Source organism: Triticum urartu, chromosome 3A (genome assembly GCF_056163025.1).
Source record: "Triticum urartu cultivar PI428250 chromosome 3A, HENAU_Tu73, whole genome shotgun sequence".
NCBI classification, from domain to species: domain Eukaryota; kingdom Viridiplantae; phylum Streptophyta; class Magnoliopsida; order Poales; family Poaceae; genus Triticum; species Triticum urartu.
This window is the reverse complement of record NC_141875.1, coordinates 258641689-258658116: the sequence shown is the minus strand read 5'-3', so window position 1 is coordinate 258658116 and position 16428 is coordinate 258641689.

Genomic DNA, 16428 nt, shown 5'->3' with positions numbered 1-16428 from the left:
AGGGAAATAGAGAGATTACGACCCCATCTCAGTGAGACCGAGATCCCTATCGGTGAGACCGATTTGCCTAGGGTTTGTGGCAGTGGCTATGACATTTGAACTCGGTGGCGCCGGATAGAAAGAATCGGTGGGGCCGAGTTTGACTTTTGGTTTAGGTCATATGTGGTTGTGAGAAAGTAGTTGAGGGTTTTGGAGCATATCACTAAGCATTTTGAGCAAGAGCCTCATTAAGCAACACCTCATCCCTCCTTGATAGTATTGGCTTTTCCTATAGACTCAATGTGATCTTGGATCACTAAAATAGAAAATATAGAGTCTTGAGCTTTGAGCTTGAGCCAATCCTTTTGTTCTTAGCATTTTGAGGGGTCCACTTTTCTCATCCATGCCATGCCAATCATTGAGCTTTCCTGAGATATTAATCTTGAAATAGCATTGGCTTAATGAGCTATATGTTGTTAGGAATTACCAAAACCACCTAGGGATAGTTGCACTTTCAGCAGGCAAAGCAGAAGCGAGCGGCGGTGGGCACACAGCGAGCGGGCAGAGGCGCGTGTAGGCAGGGGGGCGGCGGCCGCGGCTAGAGCCGGAGGCGCGGGTGGGCGCGGTGGCCAGCAGCAAGCGCGGCCCTAGGGCGAGGCTAGGCATGCGGGCCACTGCGGGCGCACATCGGAAGGCGCTGGGGGCAGCGTCGCGGCATGCGAAGTGGGGCAGGGGCTCGGCCGGGGCGCGAGCGGCGCACATCCACGCGGGGGAGGGCGCACGCGCACAGTGCGGGGGGACGACGGGTGCGACGCTGATGCGGTTGCGTGGCGAACGAATAGAGGCAGCGCGGGGGAGGTGGCCGGCGTAGGCGGGAGGTGACCTCAAGCGGGCATCGGAGTGCGTTCGCGACAGAGAGAGGAGGGGGCGAGGCCCTCACCAACATTGGAGGGAAGGGGACGGCGTGGCTCCGGGTCAACCAGCGAGGAAGAGGTCGGGGACGGTCGTGGTGATGCGGCAGTGAGGCGTTGGCGCCGGCGATGGAGAGGCGGGGTGGGGTCGAGGAGGCGGTCCGGCATGCGGGGTCCGAGTGGCGGCGTCGATGGCGGAGCACGGCAGCGATGGGAGGCGCGGGATCGAGCCCCTCCCCGATCCAAAACCAGTCGAGTGGGAGGGGTCCGGGTAGGAGGACGAGTCGTTGGCCGAGGGGGGGTTCTCCGGCGAGGTGGCCGTGGGGCGTCGGCGTCGAGGATCAGCAGCGGGGTTGGCGATGGCGGTCAACGCGAGCGTCGGGGTCGAGGGGCTAGCACGATGGGGTCATGCCCCCGATCCAGATCATGGGAGGGAGTGGGAACAGGGGGTGGTGGATCGGGTGAGTAGCTAGGATTTCGGGGAGGGGTTATACAGGGGGTGGGGTGGGTTGTGTGGCCTGGCCTTTAGTTAGGTGGGCTAACAAGCCCGGTAGCTTAGGTTCTCCTCCTTTTCTTTTTTGTTTTCCATTCCCTCTTTTCCTTTTCCATTTTCCTTTCTGTACAAAATGAGTTTTGTTATGAACAAAACTTGGCACAAAAATCTAACACAATATATTGAGATGGAACAAAAAGTATGGGGTGAAAAGGAGTTGTCTAACCATTTTTAGAAATTGAAAAGGCCAATTTAGTTACTGCTGGTCCAAAAATTAATTTCAAGGGCATTTTGGATTTCAAAAGAGGTTGGTTCCAACATAACAAATATCCAGGGATTATTTACCACACTTTGAACATTTTAGTTTCCATGTTTGGCAATTTTGAATTTTGACTTTGATTTGAATTTGAAATTTGAACCGGTTTCGAACCAACGCGAGTTTAACAATAGTAATCATGATGACATGGCATCATTAGTAAGGAATTACTGTGGCTTAATTATCCGGGTGTCACAATTCTCCTCCACTACAAGAAATCTCATCCCGAGATTTAAGAGGTGGAGTAAGGGGAAAAGGATTGGTTACGAAATTCTAACAGATCTCCTTTTCTTGCTACTCTCATCGAGGAGGTTGATCTATAACATTGATGTCTTCAATTCACTGCATCAGGGCGTCATGATGAAGTCGTTAACCTTTCTTCAGAAACTCCATTGTACTTACGAATAGGGTATATATATAAAAACCATAAGGACAGATGTTTGAAAGGATTGGCATCCGGTAATTATCTCAAGGAAGGAGATTTCAGAAGCACCAAGAAAACAAATCGAGAGTGCTATAAGGAGGTTCAGCAAGTTTCAACTAGGTAGGCATCAAGCTGATGCCTATAACAGGTGAAGAAGGGGTACAAAGCACTGAGGCATAATGTTGACTCTGATATCGGAATGAATCATGGTGAGGAAGTTAGCTCGTGATTTACATACGAAGCCAAGTACAGAGAATATTTTGGAATCAAGGTTGTACAGGAGAATCAGGTTTCGATCCTGTGGAACTGTGGGTTATGGGCCCACCATGTGGGTTAAAATAGAAGGAGTGATGACATCTTGCACGGTCATGATAGCAAGGCATGTCAGAGGGTAGCCTGTCAGTTATGTCGGCAACACCGTCGGTACCAAGGGCGAGGGACGAAGAGAACCATTTTCCTGCTCGTTGAGACGAGGCGGACCAATAGGCAAGTTCTCATCCATCGATGGCTACCGGAATGTCAACAAAAATAGTAACAGGGTCTTTACTGACAGAGTTGTACATTGAGGTGTTTACCTAAGCAGTAAATTATCTCTACTGAGATAAGTTAGTTTACCGGAAAGGTTAAACAAAAGAATGGAAAGGAAAAATATAGTTAGTATAATAATCAGAACAATGGAAAGGAAAATGTGTTTAAACACAATTATCAGGAGTATATCCTTCCCAAGGACAAGCAGAGGATGATATCCATGATAGGATAGTAAGTAGATAGCCAATTAGGTAAAGGGGTGAGGGAATTCATGATGTTACACGTACAACGGTGTTTGGATAAATGAACAAGAAGCATTTAGCATTATGCTTCAAATGTTCTTGTTGATGTTTGAGTACCATAATCATCCTTCGGGATAGCATTGACATGGTTATCAGGTAAAGGTCGGACCTTGGATTCACAATGGATCCATCGGGAATTTCTAGAACATATCATGTTATTTTATCAGGGAAAAGATGAGGAGGTGGCCGATGGGTTCAATAGCAATCCATCGACATGTCAAAAAGGACGTATCCCCAAAATTAATATGATCAAGTTTGTGTTGGGGGAGACAAGAATGTTGTTGATGTTGACACAAATCATCGAGAGGCAAGGATGGTGTTACTAGCCATGAATTCAATTGACATCTCTGAAGAAGCCAAAGTGTTGACGGTGATTAAGACAAATTTTGTCGAGAGACTCTATGAAGATGCCATCGAGCAGAAAAGGAAGGATGAAGTGAAAGGCTATGAGAACCATGGATTCGACACAAGCTCAAAGTCAAGCTTGTTGTTCGAGGTGAAACGATAAGATGAGGAAGATCGACGTAAGGTTAGCTCATCATCAGAAGTTGCTCCAGGCATAAGGACCAAGTAGCACAGTTAAAAAAGTTGACAAGATAAAAATATAGCCGATCAAGCTAGGAATGATGTGATGGGGTATAAAGCTTCTCAGTATCAAGTACTAGGTGTAATGCCAGAAGGTAAATCGGAGTAGAGGTTGACGGGGGAAATGATTTGCAGAGGATAAGTAATTTTAACTTACCCAATAAATGGGATCAAGGAGGAAATATGGTCGGGACCATAACTGCAAGGGATTGAATTTACGATAACGAAAGAATTATTCAAATGATTAAATATCCTTGCAAGAAGCTTTCATGATAAGTTCCACACCATGTCCGTGGGCATGAACACAAAGGTTCAGGGTCGACTCCCACTTCTACAATGCATAACCTTTCATTTTACTTCTTGCTCTTGAAGAAGCTGTAGTATTGAAATTTTATCTCACGAAAATCCAGTAGAGTATAACCTGCATAACTTTCGAGTTCACACAGATTAAGGAAGGCATAGGTTCAACCCATCGGGCCATCTTAGGAACATATATCATAAATTTCGAGAATAAATAACACAAGCTCGGTAGTAGAGCATGCTTGAGAAAGCGGAGGATACAATTTACCAAAAGCATTATGTATCCGAGGAAAGGCTCACAAGCTTATTGAATATGAAGAACGTTGTCGGATAAACTCCGAAAAAGGGGGTCTGGTGGTCCACAAGGGATCTGATGTGAGCATCAATATTCAACCAGAGGAGAAAGAATGCAAGGAGATCAGATCATAGAAACAACTGACTAACTCAAAGCTCAATTGCAACAGAATTATGAATTCCAAGACAAGGGATCAGAAGCAATGCTCTGATTAGGGATGGATAGGTAGAATAGCCTTAGGGGTACAATCGATGGCGATTTGATTGATCGAAATTCAGCACATGTTAAAATGACGTCTGAGCCGGAAGGATGAATTCTAGGATCTGATTGAGGATTGCGAGCATTCGCAACATATTGTATCAACGGACTGAAAATGATAATGACAAAGGCTGACAATAAGATTACTAGACTTATGGTATTAACCATAATGCAAGCAAGCATGAAATTCAAGAACAATAAGCTGTTGAGGATTTTCACAAGAACGAATGGTATTATGAAGACTTTTGTGAAGTACATGAATCAACTGAGGATGAGCGGATACTTGATAGGTGCACAAAGTTATTCGTAGGGGTATTCAGATGACAAGGAACTGCAATGCAGTAAGCTCAAAGGATTCTCGAAAAAAGGAGAGCAGTTCAGGGCATCTTGTAATAACAAGATCAATGGGATAGAATGTAAGATTGGCAAGTGTGTGTAGTTATCCATAAGGTTATTTCGGTGGTAGGGAACTGCAAAGGCAACAGGCATAAAGTCTTGAGAGAATATCGTAGAGTAACTTCAGAATCTTCTGATGCAGCCGGCGATCATCTGAAATAAGGGTCTCTCCGGGCGGATGTGATCACGAGATCCTAATGTTCGAGTTAGTAAAACCATTTAACCCGAATAGAAGAGAGATCAGACTCCCAGAGTATAGACATGGAATAAAAGATCCTAATACCACTCAGTTGGTGACGTGGGCCCATAAGACACACAGCCAAGTTAGTAAAATGGTTTTCGGTTTCTAGACTCAACTTCGGCCAAGGAGTTGGAAAGGGGGGATCCTACAGGCAGTCGGCTCTGATACCAACTTGTGACACCCTCAATTCAATCGTACACTAATCATACACGCAAATGTGTGCGATCAAGATCAAGGACTCACGGGAAGATATCACAACACAACTCTAGACACAAATTAAAATAATACAAGCTTTATATTACAAGCCAGGGGCCTCGAGGGCTCGAATACATAAGCTCAAATACACAAGAGTCAGCGGAAGCAACAATATCTGAGTATAGACATGAGTTAAACAAGTTTGCCTTAAGAAGGCTAGCACAAAAGCAACATCAATCGAAAAGGCAAGGCCTCCTGCCTGGGAGCCGCCTAACTACTCCTGGTCGTCGGCGGTCTTCAAGTAGTAGTAGGCACCCTCGGGGTAGTAGTAGTCATCGGTGGCATCGTATGGCTCCTGGGATCCGTCATCTGGTCGCAACAATTGGGTATGGGGGAAAAAGAGGTAGCAAAGCAACTGTGATGTCACATCCCTAGGTTTTGGTTTTGCACTAGACTAGCTCTATGTGTGCATCATGTTTAAATTTGAAAGAAACTTGAAATGGGGATTGATTAAACCCTAGCACCAGAAAGAATTCAATAGGGTGAAATAAAATCTTTTTCAAGAACCCAAAATTCCCTTTAAAAATGTTCATGATTTTTGATAGAAGTGAAAACCTCTGCCAAAAATCATGAGCAAAATTGTTGGCCATTTATGGATTTTGAATTAACCCATATTATATTTGAATTGGGGCATTTGAACTTTATAAATATTTTAAATGCTCCAAATATTCTGAAATCACTTGAGGGCCTCTGGATTAATTCAGTTAGTGCCCATATTTAAGTTCAGAATTTAATAAAATGATTTAGTTATAAAACTAAATCAAAACAGAGAGGAAATAAATAGAAAACTAAAACAAAAGAGTAAGGAAAGAAACTTACCTGGGCTTACCTCCTGTGCAGCCCACCGGGCAGTCCAGCACCTGGCGGCCCAGCCCACCCACAACTACCAGTCATCCCCAACCTCCCGCCAGGAGCATGAGGGGCGCGTGCTCACCGCGCGCGTCCACGCGCAAGGCCACCTCCTCCTTCTACCGACACAGGAGAGGCTCCAGAAGCTGCCATGCGCCACCCCGGTCCCTCTCGCCCATCGCTCGTCCTCGTCCCTTCCTCTAGCCCCCTCTCTCTCGCAGCCAAGCGCCGTCCGAGCATAGCCGTATCTGCCGCTCGCTGTTGCCGTAGCCACTGCCTCCCCCTCGCCTTGCCGACGCGTCCAGAGGAACCACCATCGCATTCTGCATCGTCTACACCAACCCACTCGACCGCGGGAGCCCTATAGCGTCGTCCCCGAGCTCATCCTCAATCTTCGGCCGCCGGCAACTTCATTGTCGATTCGTCACCGTCCATGCTTCCCCGACCTCACCGGCCTGCTCGTATGAACCGCGGTGAGCTCTGCCACCGTTTCCCCCTGACCCCGTGGTCTATCCCTCACCGTAGACGTCACCCCCATGAGCTCCAAAGCTCGTCGGGGCCGTGATTCATCGCCATCGTGGCTAGGGACACCGTGGCTTGCACCTGAGCTCGTCATCGTGCTCGGGTTGCTCCCAGGAGACGAACGCAGCCACTAGATCGCCTTGCATGCATCGTAGCGCCACAGCTGTCATTGCCCAAGCTCCAGCCGCCGCTGTTGAGGTCGCCGCCGCCGTTTCCGGCCACCCCAGCCGCTGACTTCGGTCTCGTTGGATGCGGAAGAGCACCAGCTACGCGTAGAGCCTCTCCGCCGCTTGTTTGGTCACCAGACGGCAAAACCCGACGCCCTCCGCCGCGTCTGTCATCGCCAGCGTCGAGCTGTGGACCAAGTCCAGCGGGTTTGAACCCGCTGACCAGGGGTTTGACCTCCCCTGGCTGACTGACGTGTGGGCCAGGCCCCTGTTTAATTAGTGTTAGGTTTAGTTAGTGCTAATTAACTTAGTTAAGTAGATTAGACACTGACATGCGGGCCCAGGCTCTAATTAAACTTTGCTTAGCTAGTTAGTCACTGACCAGTGGGCCCCACTGGTCAGGTTTGACCTGGACGGTGCCTGTTGACCTGCTGACGTCAGCATGACCTAATGCTGATGCGGTAATACATTTTCTGGATTTAATAATAATCAGGAAATTCCAGAAAATATCCAAAACTTCAAAAATTCATAGAAATTAATCTATAGCTCCAAATGAAATAAATTATATATCAAAAATGATCAGAAAAATTCAATCTATCCATCTGTACTGGTTTCATGCATGATTAAACAACTTAACCTTGTTGTTTAGCTCAAAACATGTTAATGCACTTTATGAACCCATAACTTGAGTTTGCATTTGAGTCCTTGATTCAAATGAGCTCAAACCACCCTGGTTGTAGTTACACTAGCCCAACACACTCATATTGTCATGTCACATTCATGCATCATATTGTTGCATTGCATTGATTGTGTCCTTCTCTGTTTGTCGGTAACCGTCCCTTCTCAGTCGACGATGTTCCCGACGACGTGATCGATGACACCGATGAATAACTATATTATCTTCAGAAGTGCCGGGCAAGCAAAACCCCCTTGTTCATTCCGATACAATCCCACTCTCTCGCTCCTGCTCTCTTTACTGCATTAGGACAACAATGATTCAACTATTACATGATGCGGTAGTTGAACCCCTTTCCTCTGCATGACCTGTCATTGCCACAGTAGATAGATGAAACCCACTAGCATGAGTAGGAATTGTTTGAGCCCTGATGTGCCTACTCATTCATGCTTGTTGTCATGCCTGCTACTGCTTACAGTTGAGTCAGGTCTGATTCATCGGGAATGAATTGGAACATGGTGAACATGTCCTACCGTTGAGAGCTAAGTGTGAACACGATTTGGTAAAGGTAGCGGTGAGAGGCCATGTAGGAGTACATGGTGGGTTGTCTCATGGCAGCCGTTCTCAGGAACTGGGTTCTGTGTTTGTGATCCATGAACAGTTACTACCACATTGGGTTCCGGTAACTCGGCCCCTCTCGGCTTATTAATCAACTCAATCTTTGTCCAGGAGTTGCAACTAGTTTCTGGTGTTTGTAGGTAGTGTTAGTAGTCTACCAAGTGGCACCCAGTACAGGTGGGCTTGGGACAGACTAGGCACAGTGGCATGGTGTACCAAGTGGCACCCGGATGGTGGGCTTGGGAACCCTGCACACATTGTTTGGGGCCGTGAGCGACACCCCGGCCGGATCTCCTAGCGGATGGAGCCCGAATAGGCGATAAACCTGGACGAGAGACTTGTGTGGTTAGTCAGGTCGTGGCTGACTCCCTCGCCAGGCTTCTGCTTGAAGGTTTCCGAGGTACATGATGTGTACATGGTGGTAAGTGGCGAGAGCGTGTGTGAAGAAGTACACCCCTGCAGGGTTATCATTATATATTCGAATAGTCAGATTCCTCAGATATGGAAACTTGGACCCCTTGCGTCGTTCATAGACAAGTGAAAGTGGATACTCTAAAATGCGCAAGATAAGCGTGAGTGCTATGGATGGCATTCTCGTAGGGAGACGGGAGCGGATCCATAGTGGTGTATTGGTATGGTGAATATGTGGAGTCGTGTGTGCCACCTCAAAGAGTTATTTGCAGTAGTAGCTCAGGTTAGCCACTGAGTCAAAGCTGGCTTGCTGCAGTTAAAATCCACCACCCCCTTTGTTGCTACCAATGCATATGTAGTTAGTTCTGATGTAAGTCTTGTTGGGTACATTTGTACTCACGTTTGCTTAATTTATGTTTTGCATAGAGACTTCAGTCTCGCTAGTAGTTCCACATGGACTTCGACGTTTAGCTTGATACCTCAGCTACGATCTTGTGCCCTCGGCAGGATCTGGTAGATAGTCAGGCTTCTCAGCCTTTTTCATTTGTAGAAGTCTGTACTCAGACATGTTAAGCTTCCGCATGTGCATTGACTTGTATGCTCTGAATGTTGGGTCATGAGACCCATGCTTGTAATATCTGGCTCTTCGGAGCCTAATGTATAAATACTTGAGTCGTAGAGTTATGTTGTGATGCCATGTTGTATTTACACATATCGAGCATATTGTGTGTATGATTGAAATGCTTGGTATGTGTGGGATCCAACAACCTAGTTGTTCATCCTTGGTAGCCTCTCTTATGGGGAAATGTAGCCTTGTGCTTCCATGAGCCATAGTAGTCTGCTACAGCCCGGTTCACCGGAGTCCTGCTAGCCCAACACTAATGCTCCAGAACACTTAGACTGGCCGGCATGTGATTCACTTCGTTCCTGTGTCTGTCCCTTTGGGGAAATGTCATGCGGTGACATCCGGAGTCCTGCTAGCCTGCTACAGCCCGGGTTCCCGGAGTCCTGTTAGCCCAGTTGCTACAGCCCGGATTCACACGCTGCTGACCGACATGCTCGATGTTGATTCATGTATGCCTGTCCCCGTAAGTTAGTGCCACTTTGGGTTCACGACTAGTCATGTCGGCCCGGGTTCTCTGTCATATGGATGCTAGCGACACTATCATATACGTGAGCCAAAAGGCGCAAACGGTCCCGGGCCATGGTAAGGCGACACCCATGGGGATACCGTGCGTGAGGCCGCAAAGTGATATGAGGTGTTACAGGCTAGGTCGGTGTGACTTAGAATCGGGGTCCTGACACGTGAGTACTCATCCAAAGTACTCGCAAGACTTACATCAGATCTAAACTAAGTATGCATCTATATCAAACAAATGGGTTGTATCTGTGGACTAAACTGCAGAATCCCAGAAGAGAAGGGGAAAGCCTAGCCTATCAAAGACTAGCATCTTCAAGCATCTTCAAGCATCTTGCAGCATATAGAAGAGTACAGATCAACATATTGTAAAGTAGTAGTAGTGTTATCAACCTCGGCCACAGATCCTTTGTCGACTCCCTGCGAGAAAGCAATCCCAGAGCCATACTATCCATTTCTCATAACCATTTCTCATCTCAAGTATCCAATTCTAGTTGTATCGATCGGGATACAACTCCAAGTGTCCGTTACCGTAGGACAGGCTACCGATAGATGTTTTCTTCCCTACAGGGGTGCACCAACTTGCCCACCACGCTCGATTAACTCCGGCCGGACACACTTTCCTGGGTCATGCCCGGCCTCGGCCAAACAATACGCCGCAACCCGACCAAGGCTTAATAGAGAGGTCAGCATGCCAGACTAAACCTATGCCCCCAGGGGTCATGGGCCATCGCCCCGGGAACTCCTGCACGTTGCGTGGGCGGCCGGTGAGCAGACCTACCTACCTCCTTAAAAAGGCAGGAGCTTACTAGTCCAACCCGACGCGCGCCGCTCAGTCGCTGACGTCTAATAAGCTTCGGCTGATGCATGCAACGCAAGACGCCCATACAATGCCCACGTGATGGTTAGTGCTATCAGGCCAGAGGCCCCTCAGATCAAATATCCAAATCATAATGGATTAGGAACGCGCGGTAACAAGAAGAGACTCACGAAAGATGTGACCCCGTCGCCCCATCTCTAGTACTTCCGGCAAGGGCTAAGAATGCCCGGCCACGCCTCGTAAGTATCTCGCGGGCACCTTCCAGGTCAACCCGACTCCACATCACTCGCTATTAAGCTTGCGCGGGTACCCCTCATGGCCGACCCGTCTTTAGTAACATGGTTCAGTGTAATGTCATAGTAACCATAGTAACTGTGTGTCTAACACCAAGGGGGAAAACCCGAGGAATCACCCCCGGTGAATTCCACTTGATGTTTTCATCAAGGTGGACGTAAGAGGATCCACCCTCGAGGTTCACACTTGAGGGGTTGCACGACAGAGCCATAACGGAAGTGGTTAAGGAGGAAATCACCCTCGATGACCTTGACCGTATGGCTACACTACAGAGATCTCATCAGGAGTGATGTAAGAGGTTCCATCCTCGGCACTCGATGGTAACTCTGCAGAGCCGTAGAACTAGGGGGTGATGTACGGTGTCGGGGCCGGGACGTCAATCACGTTGATCGAGTCATCGAACATAAAGCGAGGCAACTGGGACAAGGTGGGGTCACTGATGGATCTCTAACCAACCTATACTAAGTAGTTTAGGATAAGCAAGTAAGGTATGAAAGCAGGTAACAAAAACAGGCTATGCATCAGAGTAGGATCATACATAAAGCAGTAGCAGTTCTAATGCAAGCATGAGAGGGAAAGAAATGGGCGATATCGGAATGCTCAAGGGGGGTTTGCTTGCCTGGAAGCTCTGCTGAAAAAGAATAAGTGTCGTCGACGTAGCCGATCACATGGGCGGCATCGGTCTCGGGGTCTACCGGAGAGAAGAGGGGGAAGAAACAGTAAATACATAGCAAATAGATGCATCACTAAGCATTACATGACGATACGCAGAGCTAGGGTTGTCCTAACGTAATACTACACGTTGCAGACGGAGGGGATAAACATCCGAGGATGAATTCCCGGCGTTAGACGAATTCCGGATAGGTGGAAGAGGGGGAACGGTTCCCTGTTCAGCATGCTAGGGGCATGTGATAGATGAAAGGACCGCGTATTTGGATTCCTTGGATTTTTTGAGCAACTTTCATGTAGAAAACATTTTCATCCGAGTTACGGTTTATTTTCTATGATTTTCCGAAGTTTAAAACAATTTTTGGATTTATTATTATTTCGAAATTAAAGAACAAAATGCTAGGTGCACCCAGCTCTGTGTACACAGAAGTGTACCAGAGGCTGATAGGTGGGCCAGGGGGTCCCAGTTGATCAGTCAATGTTTGACTGGTCAACACGGGGTGGGGTCCCCCTGTCATAGACTCATCTAACTAATTACAAATCAGGTAGTTTAATTAGCAGGTTAAGTTAATTAAGCAAGTTTTAATTAAGTTTATCTAATAGGATAATTAATTATATATATAAAGTCCTTTTTTAACCTTTTTTAGGGGCGTGGGCCCCAATAGGCCAGTGGCCCAGGCGAGTTTAGCAGGTGCGGCTAAACGGGTGCGGGTGCCCGTTTGTGGCGAGCGCCCGAGGCCACCAGGGGCGCTGCTGGGCTCGCACAGCCGCTCAAGGCGCCGGCGGCCATAGCCAGGGGCGCACCCGGGTGACCTAGGAAGGGAGCGGGCGGGACGAGGGGGTGGCCGGCCAGCCGGCGGCGCGGGCGTGGAAGGTGAGCAGGGGAAACGCGGCGCGGGCGACGGCAGCAATGGTGCAGCAGCAGGCCAAGCAGAAGCGAGTGGCGGTGGGCACGCAGCAAGCGGGCAGAGGCGGCATGCAGGCAGGTGGGTGGCGGCCACGGCTGGAGCCGGAGGCGCCGGTGGGCGCGGTGGCCAGCGGCAAGCGCGGCCCCGGGGCGAGGCTAGGCGTGCGGGCCACAGCGGGCGCACGTCGGAAGGCGCAGGGGGTGGGGTCGCGGCGTGCAAAGCGGGGTAGGGGATCGGTCGGGGCGCGAGCGGCGCACGTCCACACGAGGGAAGGCGCACCAATGTCATTGAAGCCGATGCCATTCAGAATATAGAACACCAATGTCTTCATCGCGCCTTCAAGCTTGGCTGCAGGGGAATGTCCTTTGACGGGCCATAGAGTTTGCCTAACAATGTGATAAATGGTCTGTGGCAGATACTCAAGGTCGGTGATGAAGAATTCCTTAGGATATTCAGCATCTTGTGGCAGTGGCTTCATCATGCTGAGCATCTGACTCATGTTTGGCTCAGGCTTCTGAAAGATGCTCTCCAATGCATTCCTGTGTAGCTGACAACCAGGTTCATAGTATTCACCTAGAGTGGGCAGGGGAGTAAGCTCGATGATATCTTGAGCTTTGGCTTCATGGTGCACATCACCTGTCATCCACTCAAGGACCCAAGTCTTTGGATCCCTGTTGTAGCCACAAATGTGAAGAGTATCATAGAACTGCAGCAGAAGCTCTTCATTCCAATGCTCTTTATCCGTGAAAAACTGCAGAAGGCCAACATCTCTGAAACAGCCTAAGGCTTCTTCCAAACAGGGCAGTCTAGCAATGGCTTCACAATCCAGATGCATGTGAGGAAAGATCCGCTCTTGATTGTATAAGACACAGGAGTAATAACTGCACTGTGGAAAGCTCCAGAAGCGATCAAATGAGATCTTTGGCTTCAAGTATGGGTTCTTGGCACTGTCGAAGAATGTGTTGTGTGCCCTGAAGCTGTTGACACTGAATGAGCCTAGTGATGATGCAGCACCAGGAAACCTTGGCAGTCTGGGCTTTGGCTTCTGGACCTGTGGCCTATGCTCCACATGGTATTCATATTGTGGTCCGGGAGCAGTGGGAGGAACCATGATTGGCCATTTCACAGTGACCAGTTGTCCATGATCGAAGGCATGTTCAATTGTGTGAGGCCTAGGAGATGGAACAGTGGCTTCAGCATCCACATGGGCTTCAGGTTGCACACTAGCTTCGGGTGCAACATCAGCTTCAGGCGCCACATTGTCTTCAGCCATGACAACGTCATTGGCTTTAGCAGTGTTGGTTGTGGTCGCCTTAATGTTTTCAACCTCCTCTTCAGTAGCAGGAGGGTCGGGCACTGACACATTCTCCTCGAGAACAGCTTCTTGAGTAACAGGGGGTGTGGCAACTCTCTCTTCATCTTGTCTTGGTTCTTTATCATCTTCGGCTGATGCAGCGGGAATGTCTTTAGCAACTTTGGCTTCAGACTCAGAGACATTCACAGTAGGAGTGGCTTCAAGAAACACTTCACATGCGACTAAGCTTTGTTGCACTTCTCCTTCTGGAATGCTCGACATGGTGACCGGAGGCCTAGGGCCTTTGTGAAGCCTGCGGAATGCGGGCGACGCCTGTGGTGATCGAGTGGTCTGCACCATGCAGTCGTCATCAAGTACCGAAGTGGTGACTTGAGGGGTTGGAGTTCTGGGGGTTTCATCTTGAATGGGGGTGTCTTGTTGGGGTTGATCAACCTGCAATGCATCCTGAGCAATTGGCGTCAAAGGACGACCAATGCTGATGAGTTCGCTATTCGTGAGAACAGGCGATGATACCGGTTGGTGCTCGATCTGAGGAAGGACTTCATCATCTTCTACATTGTCTTCGCGAGCAATGTCTTCAACTGTGATGGGGTCAGCAGCTGGTACTTCTTCGTCTTCAGGAGCCCCTATGGTAGCAGGCTCGTGAACTACAAGTTGACGCTCTCGGTTGGAGGAGGCGGGACGTGCAACTGAGATGGGCTCAACAACAAGTGGCTTTGTCACAGCAGCACGCTCTTTCCGCGAAGACTTTGTCTTCGGCTTCTTGGTTGATGGAGCACCATCAGAGGTATCCTTGTGCTTTCGCTTCCTGGCATCAGCTTCAGCTGCCCTGGTTTTCTTCAGCTTTGAAGCTGCTGAGGGGACCTTAGGCTTCGATCATGTCATGCCGGCAGGGAAGACAATGCTAGCTGCATCCTACCTTGGTGCTTCAGTGTGTTGCAATAGACTTCTTCTTGTGTTTTGCAGCCATCCTTTGATCGATGCCAGGATGCCCCAGTGCCTTGCGCTTCTCAGCCTCATTGTGCGCTTGAACACATTTCTCTGTGAAGTATTTCATCCGCTCTTTTGATCCTTTGGCTTCCTCGCGTTTCTGATGAAACTGCTCCTTGAGGTTATGCAACATTTGCTTGAAGTTTTGAACATCAGCTACGCTGAGCTTTGCCATGTGCTTGAAGTTTTGACAAAGGGAATTGTATACGGGATTGATTGAATCCTCGACATCATGGTTCATCTGATGAGATCATCGTGGAAAATGTGGGAGCCAACATGGGTATCCAGATCCCGCTGTTAGTTATTGGCCGGAGAGTTGTCTCGGTCATGTCTGCATGGTTCTCGAACCCGTAGGGTCTACACACTTAAGGTTCGGTGACGCTAGAGTTGTTATGGGAAATAGTATGTGGTTACAGAAGGTTGTTCGGAGTCCCGGATGAGATCCCGGACATGACGAGGAGCTCCGGAATGGTCCGGAGGTGAAGATCGGTATATTGGACGAAGGGTATTGGAGTCCGGAATTGTTCCAGGGGTACCAGGTGATGACCAGCGTGTCCGAAAGGGGTTTCGGAGGCCCCGGCAAGCATTGGGGGGCCTTATGGGACAAGGGGAGAGGGCACATCAGCCCACTAAGGGGCTGAGCGCCCCTCCCACCCCATCTCACGTAACCAGGAGAGGTGGGGGCACCACCCCTAGGGCAGCCGCCCCTCCCGGCTTGGGGGGCAAGTTTCCTAGGGGGTGGGGGCGCCCAAACCCATCTAGGGTTTCCCCTGTGGCCGCCGCCCCTCCCCTAGGGAACCCTAGGGCACCTCCCCCTCCTTCCTTCCCCCTATATATAGTGAGGGAGAGAGAGGGCAGCCGCACCTCTTCCCTGGCGCAGCCCTCCCTCCTCCTCCACCTCCTCCTCCTCCATAGTGCTTGGCGAAGCCCTGCTGGAGAACCACGAGCTCCATTGCCACCATGCCGTCGTGCTGCTGGAGTTCTCCCTCAACTTCTCCTCTCACCTTGCTGGATCAAGAAGGAGGAGACGTCTCCCAACCGTACGTGTGTTGAACGCGGAGGTGCCGTCCGTTCGGCGCTAGGATCATCGGTGATTTGGATCACGACGAGTACGACTCCATCAACCCCGTTCACTTGAACGCTTCCGCTTAGCGATCTACAAGGGTATGTAGATGCACTCTCCTTCCCCTCGTTGCTAGATTACTCCATAGATTGATCTTGGTGATGCGTAGAAAATTTTAAATTTCTGCTATGATCCCCAACAGTGGCATCATAAGCTAGGTCTAAGCGTAGTTTCTATGCATGAGTAGAACACAAGTTTTTGTGGGCGTCGATTTTGTCAATTTACTTGTCGTTACTAGTCTTATCTTGATTCGGCGGCATCATGGGATGAAGCGGCCCGGACCGACCTTACACGTACGCTTACGTGAGACTGGTTCCACCGACTGACACGCACTAGTTGCATAAGGTGGCTAGCGGGTGTCTGTCTCTCCCACTTTAGTCGGATCAGATTCGATGAAAAGGGTCCTTATGAAGGGTAAATAGAAATTGGCATATCATGTTGTGGTTTTGGCATAGGTAAGAAACGTTCTTGCTAGAAACTTATAGCAGCCACGTAAAAATTTGCAACAACAATTAGAGGACGTCTAACTTGTTTTTGCAGCATATGCCTTGTGATGTGATATGGCCAGAAGGATGTGATGAATGATATATGTGATGTATGAGATTGATCATGTTCTTGTAATAGGAATCACGACTTGCATGTCGA